The following is a 27,314-nucleotide window of genomic DNA, read 5'->3' as shown; positions in this document are numbered from 1 at the left end:
ATATATGTCCATGCCACTCTCTCACTTCATCCCAGCTTAACCTTCCCCCTCCCCGTGTCCTCAAGTCCATTCTCTATGTCTGCGTCTTTATTCCTGTCCTGTCCCTAGGTTCTTGAGAACTTTTTTTTTTAGATTCCATATATATGTGTTAGCATATGGTATTTGTTTTTCTCTTTCTGACTTACTTCACTCTGTATGACAGACTCTAGGTCCATCCAACTCACTACAAATAACTCAATTTCATTTCTTTTTATGGCTGAGTAATATTCCATTGTATATATGTGCCACATCTTCTTTATCTATTCATCTGTCGATGGACATTTAGGTTGCTTCCATGTCTTAGCTATAGTAAATAGAGCTGCAGAGAACATTGTGGTACATGACTCTGTTTGAATTATGGTTTTCTCAGGGTATATGCCAGGTAGTGGGATTGCTGGTCATATGGTAATTCTATTTTTTAGTTTTTTAAGGAAACTCCATACTGTTCTCCATAGTGGCTGCATCAATTTACATTCCCACCAACAGTGCAAGAGGGTTCCCTTTTCTCCACACCCTCTCCAGCATTTATTGTTACCCATTTTGAGTTTATTCTTGTGTGTGTTGTTAGGGAGTGTTCTAATTTCATACTTTTACATGTAGCTGTCCAGTTTTCCCAGCACCACTTATTGAAGAGGCTGTCTTTTCTCCATTGTATAGTCTTGCTTCCTTTATCAAAAATAAGGTGACCATATGTGCGTGGGTTTACCCTCTGGGCTTTCTATCCTGTTCCATTTATCTATATTTCTGTTTTTGTGCCAGTACCATACTATCTTGATTACAGTAGCTTTGTAGTATAGTCTGAATTCCGGGAGCCTGATTCCTCCCGTTTTTCGTTCTCAAGATTGCTTTGGCTATTTGGGGTCTTTTGTGTTCCCATACAAATTGTGACTTTTTTTGTTCTAGTTCTGAGAAAAAGGCCATTGGTAGTTTGAAAGGGATTGCATTGAATCCGTAGATTGCTTTGGGTAGTATAGTCATTTTTCACAATGTTGATTCTTCCAATCCAAGAACATGGTATATCTCTCCATCTGTTTGTATCACTTTAATTTCTTTCATCAGTGTCTTATAGTTTTCTGCATATAGGTCTTTGTCTCCTTAGGTAGGTTTATTCCTAGGTATTTTATTCTTTTTGTTGCAGTGGTAAATGGGAGTGTTTCCTTAATTTCTCTTTCAGATTTTTCATTGTTAGTGTATAGGAATGCAAGAGATTTCTGTGCATTAATTTTGTATCCTGCTACTTTACCAATTCATTGATTAGCTCTAGTAGTTTTCTGGTGGCATCTTTCGGATTCTCTATGTATAGATCATGTCATCTGCATAGTGACAGTTTTACTTCTTCTCTTCCAATTTGGATTCCTTTTATTTCTTTTTCTTGTCGCATTGCTGTGGCTAAAACTTCCAAAACTATGTTGAATAATAGTGGTAAGATTGGACAACCTTGTTCCTGATCTTAGAGGAAATGGTTTCAGTTTTTCATTATGGAGAATAATGCTGGATGTGGGTTTGTCATATATGGCCTTTATTATGTTGATGTAAGTTCCCTCTATGCCTACTTTCTGGAGGGTTTTTATTATAAATGGGTGTTGAATTTTGTCAAAAGCTTTTTCTGCATCTATTGAGATGATCATATGGTTTTTCTCCTTCATTTTGTTAATATGGTTTATCATATTGATTGATTTGCGTATATTGAAGAATCCTTGCATTCCTGGGATAAACTCCATCAGATCATGGTGTATGATCCTTTAATGTTCTGTTGGATTCTGTTTGTTAGTATTTTGTTGAGGATTTTTGCATCTATGTTCATCAGAGATATTGGCCTGTAGTCGTCTTTTTTCTGACATCTTTGTCTGGTTTTGGTATCAAGGTGATGGTGGCCTCGTAGAATGAGTTTGGGAGTGTTCCTCCCTCTGCTATATTTTGGAAGAGTTTGAGAAGGAGAGGTGTTATCTATTCTCTAAATTTTTGGTAGAATTCGCCTGTGAAGCCATCTGGTCCTGGGCTTTTGTTTGTTGGAAGATTTTTAATCACAGTCTCAATTGCAGTGCTTCTGACTGGTCTGTTTATATTTTCTATTTCTTCCTGGTTCAGTCTCGGAAGGTTGTTCTTTTCTAAGATTTTGTCCATTTCTTCCAGGTTGTCAATTTTATTGGCATAGAGTTGCTTGTAGTAATCTCTTGTGATCCATTGTATTTCTGCAGTGTCAGTTGTTACTTCTCCTTTTTCATTTCTAATTCTGTTGATTTGAGTGTTCTCCCTTTTTTTCTTGATGAGTCTGGCTAATGGTTTATCAATTTTGTTTATCTTTCCTAAGAAACTGCTTTTAGTTTTATTGATCTTTGCTATTGTTTCCTCATTTCTTTTTCATTTATTTCTGCTCTGATCTTTATGATTTCTTTCCTTCTGCTAACTCTTCGGGTTTTTTTGTTATTCTTTCTCTAATTGCTTTAGGTTTAAGGTTAGGTTGTTTATTTGAGATGTTTCTTGTTTCTTGAGGTAGGATAGTTGTCTCTAGGTATTTTTTGATTTCCTCTTTGATTTCTTCAGTGATCTCTTGGTTATATAGTATTGTATTGTTTAGCCTCAATGTGTTTGTATTCTTTTTACAGATTTTTCCCTGTAATTGTTATCTAGTCTCATAACGTTGTGGTCAGAAAAGATGCTTGATATGATTTCAATTTTATTAAATTTACCAAGGCTTGGTTTGTGACCCAAGATATGATGTATCCCGGAGAATGTTCCATGTGCACTTGAGAAGAAAATGTATTCTGTTGTTTTTGAGTAGAATGTCCTATAAATATCAATTTAGTCCATCTTGTTTAATGTATCATTTAAAGCTTGTGTTTCCTTATTTATTTTCATCTTTGATGATCTGTCCATTGGTGAAAGTGGGGTGTTAAAGTCCCCTACCATGATTGTGTTACTGTCGATTTCCCCTTTTATGGCTGTTAGCATTTGCCTTATGTATTGAGGTGCTCCTATGTTGGCTGCATAAATATTTACAATTGTTATATCTTCTTCTTGGATTGATCTCTTGTATTACCATTTTCTTAATTGTTTTGGGTTTGTTATTGTAGGTCTTTTCCTTCCCTTGTGTCTCCTGCCTAAAGAAGTTCCTTTAGCATTTGTTGTAAAGCTGGTTTGGTGGTGCTGAATTTTCTTAGCTTTTGCTTGTTTGTAAAGGTTTTAATTTCCTTGTCGAATATGAATGAGATCCTTGCTGGATAGAGTAATCTTTGTTGTATTTTTTTCCCCTTTCATCACTTTAAATATGCCCTGTCACTCCCTTCTGTCTTGCAGAGTTTCTGCTGAAAAATCAGCTGTTAATCTTATGGGGATTCCCTTGTATGTTATTTGTTGCTTTTCCCTTGCTGCTTTTAATATTTTTTCTTTGTATTTGATTTTTAATAGTTTGATTAATATGTGTCTTGGCATGTTTCTCCTTGGATTTATCCTGTATGGGACTCTCTGCACTTCCTGGACCTGATTGACTATTTCCTTTCCCATATTAGGGAAGTTTTCAACTATAATCTCTTCAAGTATTTACTCAGTCCCTTTCTTTTTCTCTTCCTCTTCTGGGACCCCTATAATTCGAATGTTGGTGCATTTAATATTGTCCCAGAGGTCTCTGAGACTGTCCTCAATTCTTTTCATTCTTTTTTCTTTATTCTGCTCTGCAGTAATTATTTCCAGTATTTTATCTTCCAGGTCACTTATCCATTCTTCTGCCTCATTTATTCTGCTATTGATTCCTGTTAGAGAACTTTTAATTTCAGTAATTGTGTTGTTTATCACTGTTTGTTTGCTCTTTAGTTCTTCTAGGTCCTTGTTAAACATTTCTTGTACTTTCTCCATTCTATTTTCAATATTTTGAATCATCTTTACTCTCATTACTCTGAATTCTTTTTCAGGTAGACTGCATATTTCTTCTTCATTTGTTTGTTCTGGTGGGTTTTTACCTTGCTCCTTCATCTGCTGTGTGTTTCTCTGTCTTCTCATTTTGCTTAACTTACTGCGTTTGGGGTCTCCTTTTCACAGGCTGCAGGTTTACAGTTTCCGTTGTCTTTGATATCTGCCCCCAGTGGGTAAGTTTGGTTCAGTGGGTTATGTAGGCTTCCTGGTGGAGGGGACTGGTGCCTGTGTTCTGGTGGATGAGGCTGAATTTTGTCTTTCTGGTGGGCAGGACCATGTCTGGTGGTGTGTTTTGAGGTGTCTGTGACCTTATTTTGATTTTAGGCAGTCTCTCTGCTAATGGATGAGATTGTGTTCCTGTCTTGCTAGGTGTTTGGCATAGGGTGTCCAGCACTGTAGCTTGCTGGTTGTTGATGGGAGCTGGGTCTTACCGTTGAGATGGATATATCTGGTAGAGCTTTTGCCATTTGATATTACGTGGAGCCAGGGGGTCTCGGGTGGCCCAATGTCCTGAACTCAGCTCTCCTACCTCAGAGGCACAGGCCTGACACCTGGCTGGAGCACCAAGACCCTGTCAGCCACACTTTTGGGAAGTCTGAGGTCTTCTGCCAGCGTTCAGTTGGTGTTCTGTAGGAGCTGTTCCACATGTAGATGTATTTCTGATGTATTTGGACCTTATTTTGATTTTAGGCAGTCTCTCTGCTAATGGATGAGATTGTGTTCCTGTCTTGCTAGGTGTTTGGCATAGGGTGTCCAGCACTGTAGCTTGCTGGTTGTTGATGGGAGCTGGGTCTTACCGTTGAGATGGATATATCTGGTAGAGCTTTTGCCATTTGATATTACGTGGAGCCAGGGGGTCTCTGGTGGACCAATGTCCTGAACTCAGCTCTCCTACCTCAGAGGCACAGGCCTGACACCTGGCTGGAGCACCAAGACCCTGTCAGCCACACTTTTGGGAAGTCTGAGGTCTTCTGCCAGCGTTCAGTTGGTGTTCTGTAGGAGCTGTTCCACATGTAGATGTATTTCTGATGTATTTGTGGGGAGGAAGGTGATCTCCATGTCTTACTCCTCCGCCATCTTGAAGGTCTCCCCGTATTACTCTTAGGCTTCTAAAAATGCATCAAGCATCCACTGCATAGAAGTCTGATTTTCTCCTATTGTAATTCACTTTCCAGTCCTTGCAGTTTGACTCTGTTAGGTCACTGTTCTGACACTAAACAAGGCTGCTCACAGCTCCAGTAGGCAGCACTTTTCCCCTGGGTGAAGGAATTTTGAAGCCAGGGTTGTCAAGAGGTCATCTTTGTATTTATGGGAGCTGATGAAAGTGGGTCCTCTTTGACCCCAAACTGTTGTAAAAGAATGTTCTAGAACTTTTGAGTCAGCCCAAGGAGAAAGTTGCCAGGAAGGTACAGTCAGATGCTCTTAGCAGGCAGCCACTAGCACAGTGGTTAAAACCAAGGGCTTTGAAGTCAGACATAAGTTCATCAAATCTCCACTCTGAAATTTCATATCTGTCTAAAGTTGGGAAAGCTACTTAGACCACATAAACCACAGTTTCCTCTTTCTGCAAAGGGGAGAGCAGTTCCTTACCTGATACAATTGTTGGTCAGATTAAATAAGATAATAATAGAAAACAGCATGGCGTGCATAGCATATGGGGCTGAAACTATGCAGGTAGTTGTGAAATGATAGAGGTGGTGAGAAATCATACTGATATTGGTGACACACCATCTCCGGGTAATTTAGATTCTCAATCCTTTTCTACTCAAAAAGGAGGCTTTCTTTCCTAATTTATTCTGACCTTAAGAATTACACCCTTTTATGTAGACAAAGTATTATTTAGAGATTTCCAATATGCCATCTTGATTTTACTGTTTACATAGATGAAAAGTGGCTTTTGTAGATTTTCCTTTTGATATACTATGATCTGTCAACATTTAATAAAAAAGACTTGTTTTGACCAAGACAGTCCGTCAATTTAGTCAAACAACTAATGTGACAGATTCTCTCCCCTCCCTTGACCAGAGTGACAGTCTGTTTGCCAATGTGATCTAATTGACTAAATGTTTTGGTACCTTGTCAACACAGACTCAAGTGATTTTTTTTCTTCGTTATTTGCATGCAAAAAGTTGCTGGATCTGAAGAAATTGGGTGATCCTGGTGAATCAACACCAGTGCTTTTGTGTTTGCTTAGTAATTTGGTCTTTTGAGGGCTTAAGATCCAAAGGGAATAGGGAGAATTTAGAAGAAGAGATTGGAAAGTGATTCTTGAATGGATACTGGGTAGTTAGTTAGTTATCATGCTCAAGAGCTGGGGGTGTTAGATTGAAAAGTGTGGGCAGCTTAAAAATAACTTGGCCCTGAGGACCCCTCCCCAGGATCTGGGACAATCTGCAATAGTTGTAAGAAAGGCTTATTTGTCTTTGTACCCATTGCCCTTCTTTGACCAGTGTAGTGGATGGAGTTTTCTGGCCTCCCAGCATTTATTCTTAATCCTTTAAGAAATAATTCCTTAATTTTCTTTTGGAGAATTCTCTGTCTTCAACTTAGTGTAGGCTTGCTTTGTTGGACTTAACTCAGGTTACCCTTCTCTCCTTTTACTTTGTCAAAAGGTGGGTCCAAGCTCTCCTGGATCTTGGAACATTAAGCATTTTAAGGGCAGAAAAATGTATCAGGAGCTCATTCATTATAGTGGGGGAGATATGAGAAGAGGTGGTGTCACTCCTGCTATCCAGACCCCCAGTCCCGCCCTGCTTTCTATACTTGTCTGAGCTTGGTTCTCTAGCTTTCCCCTCAAGCCCCTAATCCGAACCCCTTCCTTATATGATTCTAATGCATTCCTTTCCCCACTGAGCTAGTCAGATTCTATTTCTGTGACTTGCAAACAAAGATGGGGACTGTCACTACTGGTTGCCCAGCCAACAGGCATTTTCTCCTCTATATTCTATGCCTATGGGTCTGCCTCACACAATAGAGGCTGATTATGTATTCACTCTTGTGGCATCTTTTGAACTTAGGCAAGGGGTGGCTGTATGCATTTGCTATGGCTGCTGTGACAAAGTACCACAAACTGGGTGGCATAAATCACAGGAATGTGTTGTCTCGCAGTCCTGAAAGCTGGAAGTCCAAGATATAGGTGTCAGCAAGGTTGGTTCCTTCTGAGGGCCACAACGGAAGCATCTGTTCTAGGCTCATCTCCTTGGCTTTTAAATGACCGTCTTCTCCCTGTGTCTTAACATCATCTTCCCTTTGTCCGTGTCTGTGTTCAAATTTCCTCTTCTTTTTTTTTTTTTTTTTTTTTCCGGTACGCGGGCCTCTCACTGTTGTGGCCTCTCCCGTTGCGAAGCACAGGCTCCGGATGCGCAGGCTCAGCGGCCATGGCTCACGGGCCCAGCCGCTCCGCGGCATGTGGGATCTTCCCGGACTGGGGCACGAACCCGTGTCCCCTGCATCAGCAGGCAGACTCTCAACCACTGCACCACCAGGGAAGCCCGAAATTTCCTCTTCTTATAAGGACACGGGTCATATTGGATTAGGAGCCACCCTAATGACCTCACATTAATTTGATTACCTCTCTAGAGACCTTATCTCTAAATAAGATCACACACTCTGAAGTACTGGGGGTTAGGACTTCAACACATAGATTTTGGGGTGGACACAATTCAACCCTCAACAGTGATCAAGTGACAGAGTCCTGACCAATGAGGCATAAGATGAATGCTATTTCTGGAAGGAGTTTTCCTGCATGGTTACAAAGAGATATGTAGAAAGAAAGGGCTTGTTCTCTCCCTTCCTGCTTTGGATGCTGTAGTGTTAGAATGTAATACCCAGGGTTATGGCAGCCATCTTGTGATTATGAGGTAATAAGTTGGAGGTTGAAAATATACATGTGGAGGATGGTGGAGTAAAAGGAAGGAAAAAACGAAAGAATATTGATCTCTGATGTGAGGCTAAAACAACTCAGAAACACCTAGCTCTATATAGTAAGTCCCCTACCTGTGAACAAGTTCCATTCCAAGAGCACGTTTGTAAGTCCAATTTGTTCTTAAGTCCAACAAATTTAGCCTAGGTACCCAGCTGACATAATCGGCTGTATAGTACTGTACTGTAATAGGTTTATAATATTTTTCACCGAATAATACATAAAAACAAACACAAATAGTAAGGAAAACATTTTTAATCTTACAGTACAGCACCTTAAAAAGTACAGTAATACCAGCTACATCACTGCTGCTTTTACGCTTACTTCAGGACATCCTGGGTTTGAAATAAAGATACTGTACTACTCTACTCTATACAGTACTGTACAGTAAAGTGCACAAAAGCACAACCACTTGTAGAGGATGCATGCACGTGACAATTTATGCCAGACACGTGAACTACCTTACGTGATTGGATGTGTGAACGCACGTTGGCATCTTTGAAAGTTCACAACTTGAAGGTTCGTATATAGGGAACTTACGGTGCTTAGATATGTAAGACAGTAGGATGCTTTATTGTTTTTTCAAAAAATTTATTTATTTATTTATTTTTGGCTGCATTGGGTCTTCGTTGTTGGGTCTTCGTTGCTTTATTGTTTAAACTACTGTTACTCCTTACCATTCTTCCTTGAGATAGAACCCTCCCCAGATCCAATAAAATGCTCAGTGGCTTATGCCCTCACTCCTCTCCTCATTTTCCTCACACTCACAGATTGTTAATTTATCCAAGGTGCAAATGTCTGATATCAAGTCTGATGATGATATTTCAAGATCATCCAACTGGGTCTCTTCTTCTACCTCATCTGCTGCACAAATCCCTTAGTTCTTGGCATAGGTAGAACTTGTCTCTAGCTGCCTCTATGTCACAATTCCACGTTTCTCAGACAGGGAATTTATTTGGCCCCAGTAGGGCCAAGGGTCCATCTGTGCTTGGAATAACTATGGTTAGGGACCCTGGGGTCACAGAATACTAATGTGAGTGTCAGAGTACTTGAGAACAAAGTGTAGTTCTTTTTTTAAAAATTTACTAAAAAATTTAAAAATATTTAAATACAATTTAAATGTAACTTTCCATTTACAGTTATTACAAAATATTGACTATATTCCCTGTGTTGTACAGTACATCCTTGAGCCTGTCCTACACCCAATAGCTAGTACCTCCCACTCCCCCACCCCTACAATTCCCCTCTCCTCCTTTCTGAACTGGTAACCACTAGTTTGTTCTTTATATCTGTGGGTCTGCGAAGTGTAGTTCTTGGAATAGTCTGGGGGGAGGTGTGTGTGTGTGTGTGTGAGAGAGAGAGAGACAGAGACAGAGACAGAGAAAGAGACAGAGAGACAGAGAGACAGAGAGTGAGCTGGCAGACTCTCTAAACTGTATCTCTGAGAGGTGTGTTTGTCAACTTTACTGTGAAAACAAACTATCCCCAAATCTCAATGACTTCCCGCAATAAACATTTCTATCTCTCTTTACATGTGCTGTGGCTCTGCCGTGTGTCTTCTCAGCCAGGACCCAGGTGGAAGGAGCTGCCCTTATTTGGGAAATGGCTTTCTTGTCACAAAGAGAAAAGAAAAAGAGGCCCAGCCAACCTGTGTGCCTGGACGCGTCCCCTTGGATGTGATTCAGCTCAGGTGTGCTCACCATCCATTGGCCAAAGAAGCCCCCTTTCCAAGCCTGACGCTGGGGGCCGGGGGCGCACACCACCTCTAGGAAGGCCCTGCAGATTTCTTGCAGGTGGACAGGCAGTGGGGTCCTCCACAAAGGCAGAATGCAAATAAGTGGGAACAGTCACACATTCGGTCACAACAGGATTTTTTTGTTTGTTTGTTTTGTTTTTTTTAACGTCTTTATTGGAGTATAATTGCTTTACAATGGTGTGTTAGTTTCTGCTTTACAACAGAGTGAATCAGTTAAACATATACATATGTTCCCATATGTCTTCCCTCTTGCGCCTCCCTCCCTCCCACCCTCCCCATCCCACCCCTCTAGGTGGTCACAATAATGGCAACAATAACTGACCTTCAACAAGTACTTAAAATGTGCTAGACACTGTGCTAAGAGCTTTATGCAAATCATCTCATTTAAAGATCCCAATAATCTTAGGAAATAACCACTATTATCCTCACTTTGCAGACGAGAAAATGGAAGCTTGGAGAGGTTAAACAGCTTGCCTCCTGCTCTGCAGCCTGTGAGTGGGATGCCTAGATTCACAAACTGAGGTGCATTCATTTCCTTCCATTTTCCAGCTTCTAGAGGCTGCCCCACATTCCTTGATTCATGACCCCTTCCTCCATATTCAAAGTCAGCCATGGTGGGTTGAGTCCTCACATGATATCACTCCCATCCTACTTCCATTGTCATATCTACCGCTCTGCCTGTCTCTTCAGCCTCCCTCCTCCACTTTTAAGGACCCCTGTGATTACATTTTGCCCACCCAGAGAATCCAGAATAGTCTCTCCATTTCTAGGCCCTTACGCACATCTGCAAAGTCCCTTTTGCCGTGGAAGACAACATATTCACAGGTTCTGGGGATTAGGATGTGGACATCTCTGGGGGGCTGTTTTTCTGCCTACCATATCACCCTTCCTTGGGTGCTATATGTGGCCTCCAAGAAACTCCTGAAAAAATGACAAAGATAACGATCCCTTCCATTCTTATTTACACTGATTTTTTTTCCCATAAATCAAGACCAATGGTGCTTGACGCACAAATTAAGAAGGAGAGACAATAATTCAGGGAATCAATGTACAGCTCAAAACCGATCATCTATCTGTTAGTTGTGAAGGAGAGAGAGACTATGGCTGGCTCTAGAAAACCAACAAATTTCATTACTAGTGTTCCTGGCGTGATGCCATAATTAATATATGGTAACAATATTACTAAGAATGAAAACATACAATTATGCCCTTAAAAATGTCAACATGAAAAGTAAACTCTAATAAAAGATAGGCACAGGAACATATATAACAAATTATTTTTAATAATGAAATTATTTATGATCATTTTTACTTCATTTTTGTTCAGTTCTAAAATAGTCACAGTAATGTCAAGATTAAATATTCATACTAACAGAAACAACCTAATTGGGAGGTTATTAAAGCTTCAAATTAAGTTTCTTTTTCTTTTCCTAACCAAAAAGTTCTGCCTAGAATGGTATCAGGGGATTTCCAGCACACGTGTTTTATTAACATCGATTTGCGGGGCTGAGAGAGGGATTGCGTCAGAACAGGTTAAGCCTGAATTCCTAGGCGATACTAATGAGACATTTTCTGTCTGTCCCTTGAGTCACCAGCAGAGTGGTTACTACTCATGCCTTTCTTGGTACAGAGCTGGTGGTTGTTTGGGGAATAACAAGTCATTGCTCGCTGCCTTCTAAACCACCCCCAAACTTAAAACGAGCATCTTATTGTGTGCAATTCTGTCACAATTTCTGCAGGGCTTCCCCCAGTCTCATCTGGGGTCACTTATGGTTGCTTGCCTGGAACTGGTGGCTAAGATGGCTGGCTCACATATCTGGTGGTTGGTGCTTGGTTATCATGGGGCACATGTGTCTGGGAGGCTGGCCTAGGCTCTTGACGTGGTGGCTGGGTTCCAGAAAGAAAGAAAGAGAGAGAGAGAGAGAGAGAGAGAGAGAGAGAGAGAGAGAAACCCCAATTCCCTAGTGCTTTTAAAGCCTCTGCCCATAAGGTAACATATTTACAGGTTCTGGGGATTAGGATGGACCTGTGAATATGTTACCTTACATGTTTGCTGATGTCCCATTGGCCAAAGCAAGTTACATGACAAGACAACAGTCATAGTGGGAGGAACTACATATGAGCCTAGGTACAAGGAAGCATGATTCACTGATGGCCATGATTGTATCCATCTACCACAAGGGGAATTATCTAGCATTCTCTAGAGATAAATGACACAGGAAAGGGGATATGCATGTTTTATCCTTTCTGTGTCCTAATGGGGTTGTAGTCCCCAAGAAAGAGGTGGTACACATTTCAGTCATTCAGTGATAAACTCCCTGTAAAAGTTCCTGCTAGCTTCTCAAATTCTTTGGGCAGAGGTGGAGAGCCCATAGTTAATGACTCATGAGTTGTTTAATTCTTGACATAAGCTGAAATGCAGATAATACCCACTTCACTTGACAGGACTCAACGCTGAGCGCGGTTTCAGGAGTCTGCGTCATTACTTTACAGGGGTAGAATCCAGGTTCAAAATGTGCTTCTCCAAAGAGTTGTGTACGTACATTTCTGTAAAACTGGGAGTACTCATACAGATTTTCTAGTTATTTATTCTATTGATTCCTGAGAGAGGATTGTTGAAATCTCCAACTATAATTGTAGATTTGCCGCTTTCTCTTTTTTAGTTCTGTCAGTTTTGCTTTATATATTGTGAAGTTCTGTTATTGGGTGTATATGTTTAGGATTGTTAGATCTTCTTGATGATTTACCTTTTCATCACTAGATGTTAGATGTAATACCTGTAATAATATCAGAAATATCCTCAGAAGGTTCCAGCTGATATTCCTGTTCTGAAGTCTACTTTGTCCAATATTAATAAAGTCACTCCAGCTTTCATTTGGTTAGTGTTTGCAGATCTTTTTTCTATTCTTTCATTTTTAACCTATTTATATTTCTTGCTTCTGACTGCTTTGGAGATTTAAAAAAAAAGGTTGGCTTTCAGTAATTTGATTATGGTATCTTGGGGCAGTTTTCTTTAAATTTATTCTGCTACTGGTTCATTGAGCTTCTTGAATCTGTGGGCTTATAGACCTCTGGATGAATTTTCTTTCTTTGTCAGTCACTTTCATTTTTTTAATTGATGATTGACACAAGCAAATCCTAAACAAGTTTTGAGTTTGCCAAGACACAAAAGAACAGAATATTGATTGACTCACTCTGTGTGGGACAGAAATAATGAGTGTGATAAAATCCAGGAAGATTCAATTGATCTAGGGATCAAATATTTTCTATCAGGAATCAGGGTAGCTTGTTTTACATCTGCCATTTATGTGCTGTATAAATTTGGACCAGTCACTTCCCCTTTGTATCTCACTTTTCCTAGCTTGAAAGTGAGGGATTTGGGTCGTCTGAAGCCCCAACCCCTACATTTCAATATTTCATGATATAATGCAGCCTTTTCAAAGTATGATCCAGAAATCATTAATCTCAAGTAATCATTTAGCAAAAAAGGGCCTCCCTGTTCAAAGACATCCGGGAAGCTATGCATGCTATAGTATTTCATAGGCTCCAAAATGCCATTAAATAAATACAAACCGTTACTTTGTGCTCAACTAAGAAAGGCAAATTGCTACTGACTAAACCATGAAACAACTGTTTCTTAGTGCTTAGAATTTTTATTTTATATTTATTGAAAGAGTTGTCTAATATTTATGTAGTTATATACACTTTTGTCATAATCACTCTTGCATACACCTAAAGAAGAAAATTTAAGCCAATTAAATTTCTTAAGTCTCCTTCATGTTGAGTTTGACTCTTGTGCATCATTTGACTCCAAGAGTCATCGATATGTGTGTTTTCCCCCAAGGTATCTTCTTCTATGTCACCAGGAGTTTGGGTGATGCAACATTTCTTAAAACACGCTCCATTATTGTCTCTGGGATTTTCTTCCAAGCCACTGACACTCACTATGCAAATTTTAATGCATATGTTCTTGCACAGCCGTTTTTCTGGCTGACTACAATGTAAGATGCATTTTGATTTCGGAAATGTTAAAATGTGAAAAAATGTGCATTTTGGAATGAAGGAAATATAGTATAATCCCTTCTTGGATATGCATAATGCATGATGCATATTTAAGGCTTTGTGACACTCTGCCCTGAAAAAAAGTCTGTTTAACTGTGTTTATCCCAGTGTTGCCCAAACTTAATTGACCCTGGAATCCAGGCCCACTCCTAATATTTTTAGGGCCTTGACAAGAGAGTAAGTGGAGATCCATGTACCATAACAAACTGTTATGTAATATATACTATATCCTCAATACACTGACGAATATACCTTCTCAATTACGTGGAAATCCAGGTTTGAATTTGGAATTCTTGGACTCCTTAGGCTTCTGCATTGGGAGAGTTATTCCTTGGTCCCCAGCTCATGGTCTGTTCTCTCTCCCATACCATCCCTGGTTACATCCCACACTACAGGAAGCCTCTGGTTTATGTGTGTGGACACTCTAATAGCACATCCATATCCAAGCTTCTTCCCATAGGAGCTTGGGGGCTGTTGGGGACACAGAGTATGGGCTAGAAGGAGGGGTGTGGGTTCTAAGCAGACATGCCCCCTCAGACCTGGGACTCCTTGCCCTGAAGGGTACAGCCAGGGAAGGACCAGAGCTAGGTCTCTGTCACTCAAGACCCAGGTCAGGGTCCTCTCTTCTATGGGCCTAAGGATGGGATTGCTAGAATGTTTTTATTATATAACACCTATTAACATCCCATGGAATAAGAACATTTTCCAACAGCTCCTCTGAGGGTGGATGGTTCTATTTGTGAATATGCTTATATTTTCTTTTCCTTCCTTTTTCTCTCATCTTCCCTTCTCTACTCCTTTTTTAAAAAACCTCTCCTTTAGTTGGTTTGTAACATCCAACTTTTGTATACTACCTTTCCCCCATCCAAGGGCATTCACATCCTTTCCTCACTATAACATTCTTAGGAGGAACCAGGGGCAGTAGTTGTCACCCTCTTTCAACCACTGAGGAAACAGTGGCACAGAGCAGTAAAATGACTGGTCCTGTTCACCGAGATCGGTACCTGGTTTGACAAAATCTCTCACCTGTGCATTATCACTGGCCAAGACTGTTCCCTGCCCAAGAGAAGAAATCTGTTGGATCTTATCTGTTAAGAGCATGATTGCATGTACTAATGGATTTCTATGACAAGTCCCTGATTGTAGTATCTGTGCATGGAAATGTTGCATAGTAGGACACAAGACCAGGTCAAAGGAGATCAGAGATCTGAAAATAATACACATAGAGAAATAAGATCTCCTTCCTCGGTTGCCTCTGTGCTCAAAGCTATTGCACACAGATCTTGATATAAATTCAAGTTAAATGAAGGGAATTTGTTTTACCATCTGGAATAGTCTCTTGGCCCTCTAAGATGTGTGAAAAGAGGGCCTTTACCAATGGAATGGAGAGGAAATCTTGTAAAGTTGGGCCATGCAGCTCTGCAGAGCATGGCTGAGAAAAGTTGTGTGTGTGTGTGTGTGTGTGTGTGTGTGTGTGTGTGTGTTTCTTTTACAGATACAAACACCTAGATATAAACACCTATTTGCAAATGTAACCCTCCACCCCCAAACCAAGGCAATCTCTCTTTTTTTTCATTGAGGTACAGTTGATTTACCATGTTATATAAGTTTCAGGCATATGACATAGTGATTCACAATTTTTAAAGGCTATACTCCATTTATAGTTATTATGAAATATTGGCTCTACTCCCTGTGCTATACAATATATCCTTGTAGCTTATTTATTTTATACATAGTAGTACCTCTTAATCCCCTTCTCCTATTTGCTCCTTCCCCCTCTCCCTCTCCACTGGTAACCACTAGTTTTTTTCTCTGTATCTGTGAGTCTATTTCTTTTTTTGTTATATTCACTAGTTTGTTGTATTTTTTAGATTTCACATATAAGCGATATCATACAGTATTTGTCTTTCCCTGTCTGTCTTATTTCACTTGGCATAATACCCTCCAAGTCCAAGGCAAGCACTTAATTCTTTTTTTTTTAATTAAAAAATTTTTTTTTTTTTTGCTGTACGTGGGCCTCTCACTGCTGTGGCCTCTCCCGTTGCGGAGCACAGGCTCTGGATGCACAGGCTCAGGGGCCATGGCTCATGGGCCCAGCCACTCCGCGGCACGTGGGATCCTCCCGGTGTGCTATACAATATATCCTTGTAGCTTATTTATTTTATACATAGTAGTACCTCTTAATCCCCTTCTCCTATTTGCTCCTTCCCCCTCTCCCTCTCCACTGGTAACCACTAGTTTTTTTCTCTGTATCTGTGAGTCTATTTCTTTTTTTGTTATATTCACTAGTTTGTTGTATTTTTTAGATTTCACATATAAGCGATATCATACAGTATTTGTCTTTCCCTGTCTGTCTTATTTCACTTGGCATAATACCCTCCAAGTCCAAGGCAAGCACTTAATTCTTTTTTTTTTAATTAAAAAATTTTTTTTTTTTTTGCTGTACGTGGGCCTCTCACTGCTGTGGCCTCTCCCGTTGCGGAGCACAGGCTCTGGATGCACAGGCTCAGGGGCCATGGCTCATGGGCCCAGCCACTCCGCGGCACGTGGGATCCTCCCGGACCGGGGCGCGAACCCGTATCCCCTGCATCGGCAGGCGGACTCTCAACCACTGTGCCACCAGGGAAGCCCCCAAGCACTTAATTCTATCAACAAAAGGAGAGACACTTTCCTTCTTCTTTTCTAGAAGTCTCCACTCCGATTTACTCTCTGGATGAGAAGTAAAAGCTGGTCTATGGAAGTCACCTTGTAACTCTTTCTCTGTTGGTGTTTGACTGTGAAGGTGAAACTTCCCAGGATAAGCCCCCTTCTGTGTTCAAGCCCACTGCACACGTTTACCCGAACTGACAACACTGGGAAGGCCCTTCCATTTTCCAAAAGGTTTAGAAAACAAGACTCCCCTTTCAGGGCTTTATGTTCCTCCAGCCACAACTCTGAAATTGAGGCCGTCTCCTCACACTCCCATTACAACAGGAGACTGAAGAATACGAATTCCTTTTCTGTATGGTACTTAAAATTCTAACTCTGAGCCAGTTCACATCGCAACCAGCCTGGTTATTACACTGGTGTCAGTAACACCTCCGGTTTCATCCTATCTCTATAAACCATGGTGTATTAATTAGGGTCTCTGATGCTGTTGTTAGTGAGAATTCTAAAGTACAATTAGTATTAATAGCTGCTGTAATTGACAAGAACACTTTTGTCGCTTCTCTAAAACGCTTTGTCCCTTCCATTGAAAGCCATGACGCATGGATATGTAGGGGACCCATGGAGGACAGAGGACTGGTATAATTAGAGTGACAGGTTACAGATCTAGCTTTCAAATTAAGACTTACAGTGAACAGTGCCTTTATCCCCCGGTCCCTCATCTACTAGTATTATTTGCATGACTATAACCCTCTCCAAGATTATGCAGATGTTCTATATGACTGATATTTACTTTAAATATATGTCAGATATCAAAGAGCTCCAAGAGAGGTGAGAATGCAAGTTGTGCTTATGAAGAGGTCAGTGGCTGAGGCCAGAGGTATTATTTAACTTTTGATTTCTGCACTAGTCTTTATGAATATAGATTAGAATATGACTCCCAGGGAAAACACCATTCGTAGTGGAAAAGTCAACTGTAAGGATGCCCTTGATGCAACGGGAACCTCTGTTTTCTTTCCTTTCACCTTCAGAAGGAATGAGTCAGTGGTCATTTTCTTTTATGACTCACCTGTCCTGAAATGCTCAGTGAAATGGTTTCATACCCTGTTGTTGTTTAACTCGTGTCTTTTTGTGTGTAAGTAAAGAGAGACTGAAGAGAGAAAAACAAGGAGGGTGAACCATGAACATCATGAAACCTGGTTTTTGGAAATCTTGAATATGATAAAGCATCCCCGAGTTTTTTCTTAAACATCACAGGTTCTCATTTTCTATCTTCCTTTCTTTCCCTGTGATTCATGGGACTAGCCCCCTTTAGTTTTTTGTTTGTTTGTTTGTTTTTTCCCATACTTCCTGGGCAAAAGAAATCTCTTTTTTGGTTCCTCCACGATGACACATGGTTTGGTAAAAAGTGAATTGGGCTAATAGTTAGGAGCCTTGACTCTCACCTGCAAAAATAACTTTCCTCTTCTGGGCCTCAGTTTCCTTATCCATAAAATGAAGCAGTTATTCTCACTGATTTTAAGGCTACCCTCCCACTGCCTTGCTCTACAATTTACGTAATGATGCTCTTGAGATAAATGTGATGTCTCACCTGAATAAAGCATCAATTCTTGGAATGGAAGGAAGATAAATTTGGGGGTAAATGTAAGAGAATTAAAATCAACAATAGTGACTATGAGATAAGAATTCTGGAAAGCTCACTGCCCACAAAGTGGGACAGAGGAGAAAAGGACATCTTCAAGGAACATTTTGTCTTGGGCACTAATGCTTTTCTACTACCACACAGCAAAACTGGACCATCGAAGAAGAACCCCAGGCCATCACTCTGAGGGTGCTGTGTTTGTTTATTTATTTACTTACTTATTTCAATGAAAATTTACTAGCTGGACAACCTATCAATCAGTTCAAGGATTTTCTTTTCTTTTTTTTTTTAACTGCTCTAGCAATGAGTTCACAGGATCTGGTCAGACTGCTTTGTGATTTTTAAGACAACCGAAGAAGATTAGCAGAGGAAGTGAGAATCATGTCTTAAATGAGTATAGCCGGCCTTAGCAATCCTTACTATATATTTCCAACTCTCTGCCTTCCAGGCACACAGTAGGATTGTACTCCTTATTTTCCTAATGGTTGGATGAGGCCATGCACCAGCCCAGGTCAATGAGTTCTAAGAAAATGTAGTGTTTGTCTTTTCCATGTCTTTTCTAGTTGGAACATTACATTCCTGGTGCAAGACTGTCCAGAGTTTCCTTTTCTTCTGGCACAGTGACCAGCAGGATCTGCGGGGGGCAGGTGGTGGGGTGATGGCTGCACCATCTGCCTGTATCTCTGAGTGACTGCAATAATTGTGCTTCTCTACTGACCTGGGATGGGTGAGTATTATGAGTTATGACCAATGTTGCCAGAAGTCCCTGAGTTTTTGGAATTGCTTGTTACCAGAGCCTATTCTGATGACTACAGTCATGTTGAGACCTAGTTTGATGCACAAACCACAGAGACTGCTCTGCCTACAGAGGCAAGTCTCAGTCAGGGTTCTCCAAAGAAACAGACTAATAGGATATATGTGTATGTGTGTGTGCACGCGTGTGTATAAAGAGATTTATTACAAGGAATTGGCTCATGTTGTTATAAAGGCTGAGAAGTCCCCCATATCTAAAGTCAGCCAGCTGAAGACCCATGAGTTCCAGTGGTATAGTTCCAATCTGAGTCCAATGGCCTGAGAACCAGGAATGCAGGTGGTGTAAACTCCAGTCTAAAAGCTGGCAGGCTCAAGACCCAAGAAGAAGAGATATTTCAGTTGGAGTTTGAAGGCAGGGAAGGACCCATGTTCCAGCTCTAGTAGTCAGGCAGAAGGCGTTCCCTCTTATTCAGCCGTTTTGTTCTACTCAGGCTTTTCACTGATTGGATGAAGCCCACCCATGTTAGGGAGGGCAATCTGCTTTACTCGGTCTACTGATTTAAATGTTCATCTCATCCCCAAACACCCTCACAGAAACACCCAGAATAATGTTTGCCCCCATATCTGGGCATCCCATGGCTCAGTCAAGTTGAGACGCAAGATTATCCACCACAAGATGAATTTGAGGCTTTGTGGGAAACAGATTCATTCTATGGTGAACAAACCTTGGAGCCAATACAGAGCAATGGAATTTGGTGTTAAAATCAGTCCATTTGACCATGTAACCCCAAAGCTCATTCCATTGAGAGAGAGAGAGAGAGAGAGAGAGAGAGACAAACATCTGTGGCTTATATGTAAAAGTCTTCTATTTACTGTACTGTAAAATCACCCATGCATACAAGTTTTTAGTTGCCAGTGATGTTCCGAAAATAATGAAACATATTAAAATAAAGCTTCAGTTATGATACCTGAGAAAAGGTTTCATTATATAACTGCCTCTGTTTAGGTGCCAATGTGTGGTTTCCGCTCATATCTCTCTGAGGTATGTGGCAGTGCATGTAGCCCTGATCTGGGATTTTTTTTCTCTCTTATGCTCTTTTTGAAAGACAGGAAAAATCTTTATTTCCTTTCTAGAAAGTCCTGTTATTTGGCCCTAAAAGTTGACTTTTTTGGCAAAATGTTGCCAAGGTGACACTTCCCTGGGAGAACAAAACAAACCCACCAGAAATTGGAGAGTCTACCTCAGAGACCCTTACACCCACTAACTCTGGGTATTCTGTTTCCTTACACATGTTCCCTCCAATCTCCAAAGAGAGGGTGGCTTTCTGTGGACTTGGAAAGAGTTTCAAAAGAAGGCTTAACTCTTAAGACTGGGGTTAGGACTCTAAATGTCTACGGCAAAAACTGTGTATAATCGAACATTTCCTTAAAAATATTTTATATTCACTAGGAAATGTAGCATACATGGTTTAGGGTATACGGCATCAGACCTTAATAAGTTCAGCACTGTCATATTCTCCTTGAAGTGTTGGCATCGTGGTTTCTTGAGTTGAATAGACCTGAGTTTCTTGAGAGATAGTAATTGGCTTAAGTGCCCATACTATATTAAAAATTCTTTTTTGCCCCCTGAGAATATAGGATCAATTTTGTGGAAACTATATGTTGGTATGTGGGGATTTCACTGCCCTATCTACTATGTATGGCCAACATTATTAGCATAAGAGAAGCTCAATTTAGTACCCAGTGTAGGCTAGCACACAAGTTTTGAACTGCTTGGCATTCTTTCATAGACTTCTGTCTATCTTAGATATCCCTAAAGGTCACCAGAGCAACAACCCCAAGGAAGTGCTCTAGTGGCAGATTTTCAAAAATTAGCTTGGAGCACAACTCCTTGCTAAGTGAAAGTGATTAAAAAGGATTTCAAGCATGCAGTCCATGACTGCTGAAAGTGGCAGATGGTGTGAGCTAGTACATTATGTCAAGGAATCTATGTACATTTTTGCAACCATTTACAGCTCTTGATACACATCAATACTCCCAGAATGCTGTCATCACAGGAGCCTGGCCAGCTGACCCTTGTCAAATGTGCCATTTCTTTTTCGTTTCCAAAAGTCTTTATTTCAGTTGCATTTTTCTATCCTCTCCTAGGAGATTCTTGTTTGGAGGTTTTGTTAAGAATTCAAAGCATTGAAAATTATACTGTAAGAGTCTCTTGTTTCATCCATGTTCTCATTTGTCTGGGATAGATGTTGGGGGCTGGGAGACATTTATTCCCTGACTGTTCTATCTATTTTAGGGTGGCTTCCTCCTCTATGCAGTAACACCTTAGGGAAGACAGAGGCAACGTGGGCCCCCGAATTTCAGTTTATTGGCCTGCAGTAGTGGGAAGCACACACCTTGGTAGACCAGATAGTCCCAATCAAACTCCTGAATCCAGGCAGATCCTTATGATCTGGTGTGCTGTTGTGTTAGCAGAAGAAAAAGTCTAAAACCTGAGTCTGCACTCACCCAGAAAGACACACAAGTCACTGCTTATCCACTATCCTTATTGGAGCAACAAACTCTATTTGCGAAACGTCTGGGAATAATGTGAAAATGTCCTAGCTGGTGTCTAACATCCAGCTCATCTCTTACTTCACACAAAGCTGTTTTGCAGTATTGGGCAGTTTTGTTGCAAGGCTTCCTTGAATGTGACCTGAACCAATTAGCAGAGACCTACCATCTAGCCTTAGTTGGGCATAAGCAAGGCACTGGAGATGGTAGGCAATCTCTGGGGCATTTCTTTAGACTTCTTGAGCTGTTTGGGTTCCAGCTGTGGGGTCACTTTGGCCAAGGGAAGGAGAAGTTCTCCGGGGCAACCAACAGCAGAAGATGAGGCTGTTACGCCTTCTGGGTTGCCTGTGAGTCAGTCTCAGTTGGGAGGTGGCAGCGGGTAACATTGAGGAGCCTGACTCACAGGTCCAGTAAGCAACCTGGGGATCCCTCTGATAGCTGAAGAAAAACCTCCGGGAAAGACTGGACCTTGGATCACCTAAGCATACGGGAACTTGGATTCACTATAATTTGAATATTAAAAGAAATATCATTTGGCAAGTACTAGCTTTCTCCCTAGCTTTCTCCCTAGCTTTCTAGCATGTCTAGAACTTTCTCCCTAGCTTTCTAGCATGTCTAGAACTCATTCCCATGTCTTCTCTCCTTGAAGTCATCTCATTTCAACAGTAGGAGGCCACAGGCTCTGGAAGGTTCTGTATCTTCATAACAAATTAGTCATAGATAAGACTGGACAGCCCGGACATTGTGAAATGTACCAATGGCTGACTCTTTCATGGCTGTCTTTTGAGACCATGGTGACAAGATGACACTCAGCGGGTGGAAGTAGTGCTTTTGTCCGAAGGAAATGAATGTTCCACTGTCAGTCATCCAGGGGAGTGATTAATCGTGGGGCAGAAAGTGAGAAAGTTTTGTATGCTGAGCTGATGATGAAGCATGCAGTTACAGAGCTCATCATGGGCATCCCTGTTCTAATTGTGTTACCTGGAGCAGCTCCGATGTTTGAAATGGATCAAGGCTGTCAAATTTAGGTAGGAAGAGAGGAGGGAAAAGTCAGCAGGTGCATTATGAGAGGGTGGACCCCTGAGAAGTTGAGGTGAATCATGACCCCCAGGGGGAAAGCAGATAGACAAGAAAGGCTTGGCTGACAAACAGGACCGTCTTCTCCATTTTGCAGCAGGCCAGCCCTGGCAATCAGCAGATAAGCACTTGAACGTCTGTTCAGTAGATACCTGTTAGATTATTTGTTCCATAACTCACATCTCCACCGGTCATTTGTAATGACAGGAGGACCTGGCAGCAGTTCCTTATCTGGTTTCACTTGGGAAAGGAACGAAGCACAAAGAAAACGGAGCTCATTGGGAAAGCAGATCACCTTTCTTCCTCCGTTCAACAGGGAGTCCAGACCCCATTCTTGAGTGTCCAGGGTCTGCATTACTCAGAGATGAGTAAAGTGGCTGCCCATGTGTTAAGTTTTCAGCTTTACTGGAAAGCCCTGCTATCAGCAAAATATCTCGTATTATCAGTTGCTTAGAATCCCCACGTTATTTCTATATGTTAAGCATCATGTTTCCAAGAGTCCCCTATAAAATTGCAAATATCCACAAATAGGTAGTACACTCAGGTGTTGTCAGCTGTTAATGAAGTGCTGGGAATTAGTTTAACCCTGAGTTTCCCGGAGTGGGCCCTGCATATCCCTTGAGGTATGGAAGATGGTTATAAGTGGTACCCACACAATCTTACCCAGTATTTTATTTTATATTATTTTATTGTATTTTTCCTCTGTGCAGTCACTTTCTATTTAGGGCAAGTGGGCCTGTTAAAGATATAAAATTTCTTTTAAATAAACTTTTTGTGTGTGTGTGTGGTACACGGGCCTCTCACTGCTGTGGCCTCTCCCGTTGCGGAGCACAGGCTCCGGACGCGCAGGCCCAGGGGCCATGGCTCACGGGCCCAGCCGCTCCGCGGCATGTGGGATCCTCCCAGACCAGGGCACGAACCCGTGTCCCCTGCATTGGCAGGCGGATTCTCAACCACTGAGCCACCAGGGAAGCCCTAAATAAACTTATTTAATTGAAAAAATGCAACTTGAAGAAAAACATTATGTACCTTATAAGATAGGTGTACGAGGACGTGGAAAAATACCATGAATGACTCTACGTTTGGGAAATGCTGGTTTAACAGCACATCTTATTTCATGGATAGATGAAAAGGCCCTGTAATGGGGGTGGGTGAGGCAGAAACAAGGTTATGAGCTCTTGGCAATGACTACTTGACTAACCATGGGTGCTGGGATCAATTGGAGGGGCCATAGGGAGGGGACTGATTCATGCTGGGGACCAGGTGGACTAGAGGGTGAAAATGCAGTTCCCGCTCTGGCTCTACTATGATGGACAAGCAGCTGATTAGGTTCTAGGGACTCGCTGTTTCATCCTCTTCTCAGTTAAGCAAGAGCCCAGAGCACAGGGCTGAGCAGAGCAGTGTTTGTGTGTGGACTTTCTCCCCAGGGGCAAGGAAACTAAAACTGAGGAACAGTAGGTCATCCCCTGGGGTGTCCTTGCAGGAGGGAAGCCTAGGAGTTACAAGCGACATTGGAGGTTAACGCTGGGGCCAGATGTGGGGCAGTGGACACACCTCCATGACTGAGACTGGAAAATTCCCCAAAGGCCTTGGGACATGACCAAGGGTGTTTGTAGGGTGCCTTCGCCTTAGTCACCGCTGGAAGGGCACATGAGCTGGCTCTGCTGATCTTAGGGGATAGTGACCCTGGGTTATGGTTTTGAAGAGCTGGTGCTGGATGGTTAGATGCACGAGGGATACATTTGTCTATCTTGTTCGCTAGTCTCCCCATGCCTTTGGGCACAAAAATCGGAGCCTACTAAGCATTTTCTGAATAAATGAATGAATGAACATTTGTTGAACAAAGCTGAGTTAGACGATCTTCAGAAGATATTTTACCTCCCTGAGCCTCAAAGTTTTCACTTGTAAAGTAAAATCATACTGTTGGCTAAATCATAGACTCAGTTCAGTTTGCCTCATAAGGCTGTTGTGAGATCAGATAAGCAGTATTGATGAGAATAGCTTATTTTTGGGGTGCTTACCATATGCCAGGTACTGTACCGAGAACTTCCCATGCATTCATCTATCCCAGTGATCCCTGTGAGGGAGGTACCCACTTCAGGACAACAACAACATTTGTAGGGCCCAGTGCAAAATAAAAATGCAAGGCTCTTTGTTCAAAAATTCCTAAGAATTTCAAGATGGTGACCACAGAGAACTAGATCAAGTTCAAGACCCTGCTAAGTGTGGAGTTCTGTGCAACTGCTGATGTCACTGGTCCACAAAACTGGCCCTGACTACTGTCCCTCATTTGCATATGATTTAACTGAGGTATAAAGAAATTCACACTCCTACAAGGTCATTGGCTAGTACGAGGCACACAAGATTCATATCCTGGCAATGTGAGTCAAGAGCCCAGGTTTGTTGCCCCTAATCTGTAACATCTTTGTAGGGAGATAACGCATGCAGAAGTGCTGCATAAATGTAGTGTTTTGTTTTTGTTTTTGTTTTTCCAACAGGGGCAGCCTTATGAATGTAGACCATAAAAGAGTTGCAGGATGAATAAATTCTGGGGATCTAATGTACAGCATGATGATTAGAGTTAATGATACTGTGCTGTATACCTGAAATTTGCCAAGAGAGTAGATCTTAAATGTTCTCACCACACACACACCCAAAAAGAGAACTTTGTGAGGTGATGAATGTGCTAATGAACTTGATTTTTTTCACAATGCATATGCATATTAAATCATCACGTTGTACATCTTGAAAAAAAAATCACGTTGTACAACGTCTACTGTTTTTGTCCATCATAGCTCAATAGAGCTGAGGGGGAAAAAAGACCAAAGCAAGAGGCCACAGCAATGAGGAAATTTCTGAAAACCACTTCCTCCCAGAATTGGCAGCTGCCACCAGCAGGCCGGGCCTGGAGGGACTCCTAATTCTCACACAGAGCATTCTCCCCTTGCACTGTCTACCACCCTCATTAGGGACCAGAAACATTGCGACAGGTACTGATTGGTTTGAGGCCATCAACATTAGTCTACAAAAGGGAAGGTCGAGCCTAATCAGTGTGATTAATATCTCCTGTGAAGTGTCTCCGAGCTGCTCTTGCGGGAAGGAAGGAGCTGAAATGCGCTTGGGATTTCTGGAGGCTCTTGGTACAGAAGGCAGGCAAAGTGGGGGAGATGACGTTGGGGACTGACAGCGAAATACTGAGCTGGAGGGCAAAGTCAGTTTGTCAAAGGCTCCAGGGAATCCAGTAGCCAAGAAGCCCTGATTTGTCCCTTTGCAGAGAATTCTTCGGTCTCCCATCCTGCCAGCTCCCAGGGGGATGGAGCCTAACCCTAGAACTCTCCCCACAGGCCCTGCTTCTGTGCTGACACCCCTCACCCCTCACTTTGATTCCCACTTGGGAAGGAGAGGTGCTGAGTTTAGGGAAATCAAATCCCAAGTGCGGTTCTAGCTGATTTCAGAACCTAACTCCTGCGCAAGATGTTCACCAAGATTTCTTTTTAATTCTGTTGGCAACCAACAGCTCCATTAACCCAAACGAAGGCTGTAGAGGTTGCATATTACAACTTAATGGAGACTACCCTACAGGCAAGTGGTGTGCTTGAGAATTCTCCATCTCTCTCCATTCACTGCGAGGGATTTGAGAGTCGTCTTGAAGGCAGAGGGGGTGGAATGGACAGACATCTGCTCCTGGACCAGGAGTCAGCAAACTTCTTCTGTAAGGGCCAGAGAGGAAATATTTTAGGCGTTGTGGGCCATATGGCTTCTGTTGCAACCACTTGATTCTGTTGCTGTGGGAAAGCAGCCACAGACGATATGTAAATGAATGGGTGTCTGTGTTCCAATAAAACTTTACTTACAAAAACAGGTGGTGGGCTGGATTTGGCTCATAGTTTGTCAACCCTTGATCTAGAGTTTCCTTTCAGAGGTCTCAAAGTAGAATGTGCCTGAGGATTACAGGGGTAGATTTAGAGGGACAACGGGGTTTAGAGGATTTTCTAAAGATGATTTTGATTATATGTAATTTGCAAAGACTTTGTTCTCAGCCCTAGTCTAACATACTGTTATATGTGATTAATTTTTTTTTTTTTTTTTAATATTTGAGAGAACTGGGTTAGGTAGGGAGCTTAGGAAACTTGTCCAAAGGCATCCCACTAGGGAGTGATGGAGCTGGGATTTGAACACTGTCCGTCTGGTTTTGGAACGCCTTCTCAGAAACATCTAGAACTGACTGATCTGGAAATGAATTTCTTTTAGGACAGTGCTTCACACAGCCTACCACTCAGTTAGGTACCTGATGGAGACATTTTGGTGATTAGACTAATACAATTAGGAGGAAGGATAAGAAGAGTGTCCACTAGGGGATGGTACAAAAGGCAATATCAGCCTCCACTCTCCAATTAGTTCCTATCTTCTTCCATCCCCCCTCTCCCCCACCTCCCTGCAATATAAATTCTTTGAAATATGGTAATGCTTTCAATGGCCCCGGATGTTTTTATTAGACATCAGGATCATATTTGGCCAATGTCACAGGACTCACAGCTCTTGACAAAGTATGATGTCATTTAGAAGTTCATGTTCTTGACATTGTTTTAGAGAGTCCTGTTAAAAAAGCCAAATATGGTTTTTTTTTTTTTTTTTTTTTTTTTTTTGCGGTACTCAGGCCTCTCACTGCTGTGGCCTCTCCCGTTGCGGAGCGCAGGCTCCGGACGCGCAGGCTCAGCGGCCATGGCTCACGGGCCCAGCCGCTCCGCGGCACGTGGGATCCTCCCGGGCTGGGGCACGAACCCGTGTCCCCTGCATCGGCAGGTGGACTCTCAACCACTGTGCCACCAGGGAAGCCCCACCAAATATGTTTTTATGGGCTCTCACGGCAGGGAAGCAGCCATGGTAATGCATAGCCGAATCAGCTGGAAGAGGATTAATTACGCAATAAGACAGAGGCAGGCAGTGCATTTCGG

Source organism: Physeter macrocephalus, chromosome 17 (genome assembly GCF_002837175.3).
Source record: "Physeter macrocephalus isolate SW-GA chromosome 17, ASM283717v5, whole genome shotgun sequence".
NCBI lineage: Eukaryota > Metazoa > Chordata > Mammalia > Artiodactyla > Physeteridae > Physeter > Physeter macrocephalus.
The sequence above is the reverse complement of the archived record's forward strand: the minus strand, read 5'-3'. Positions refer to the sequence as shown.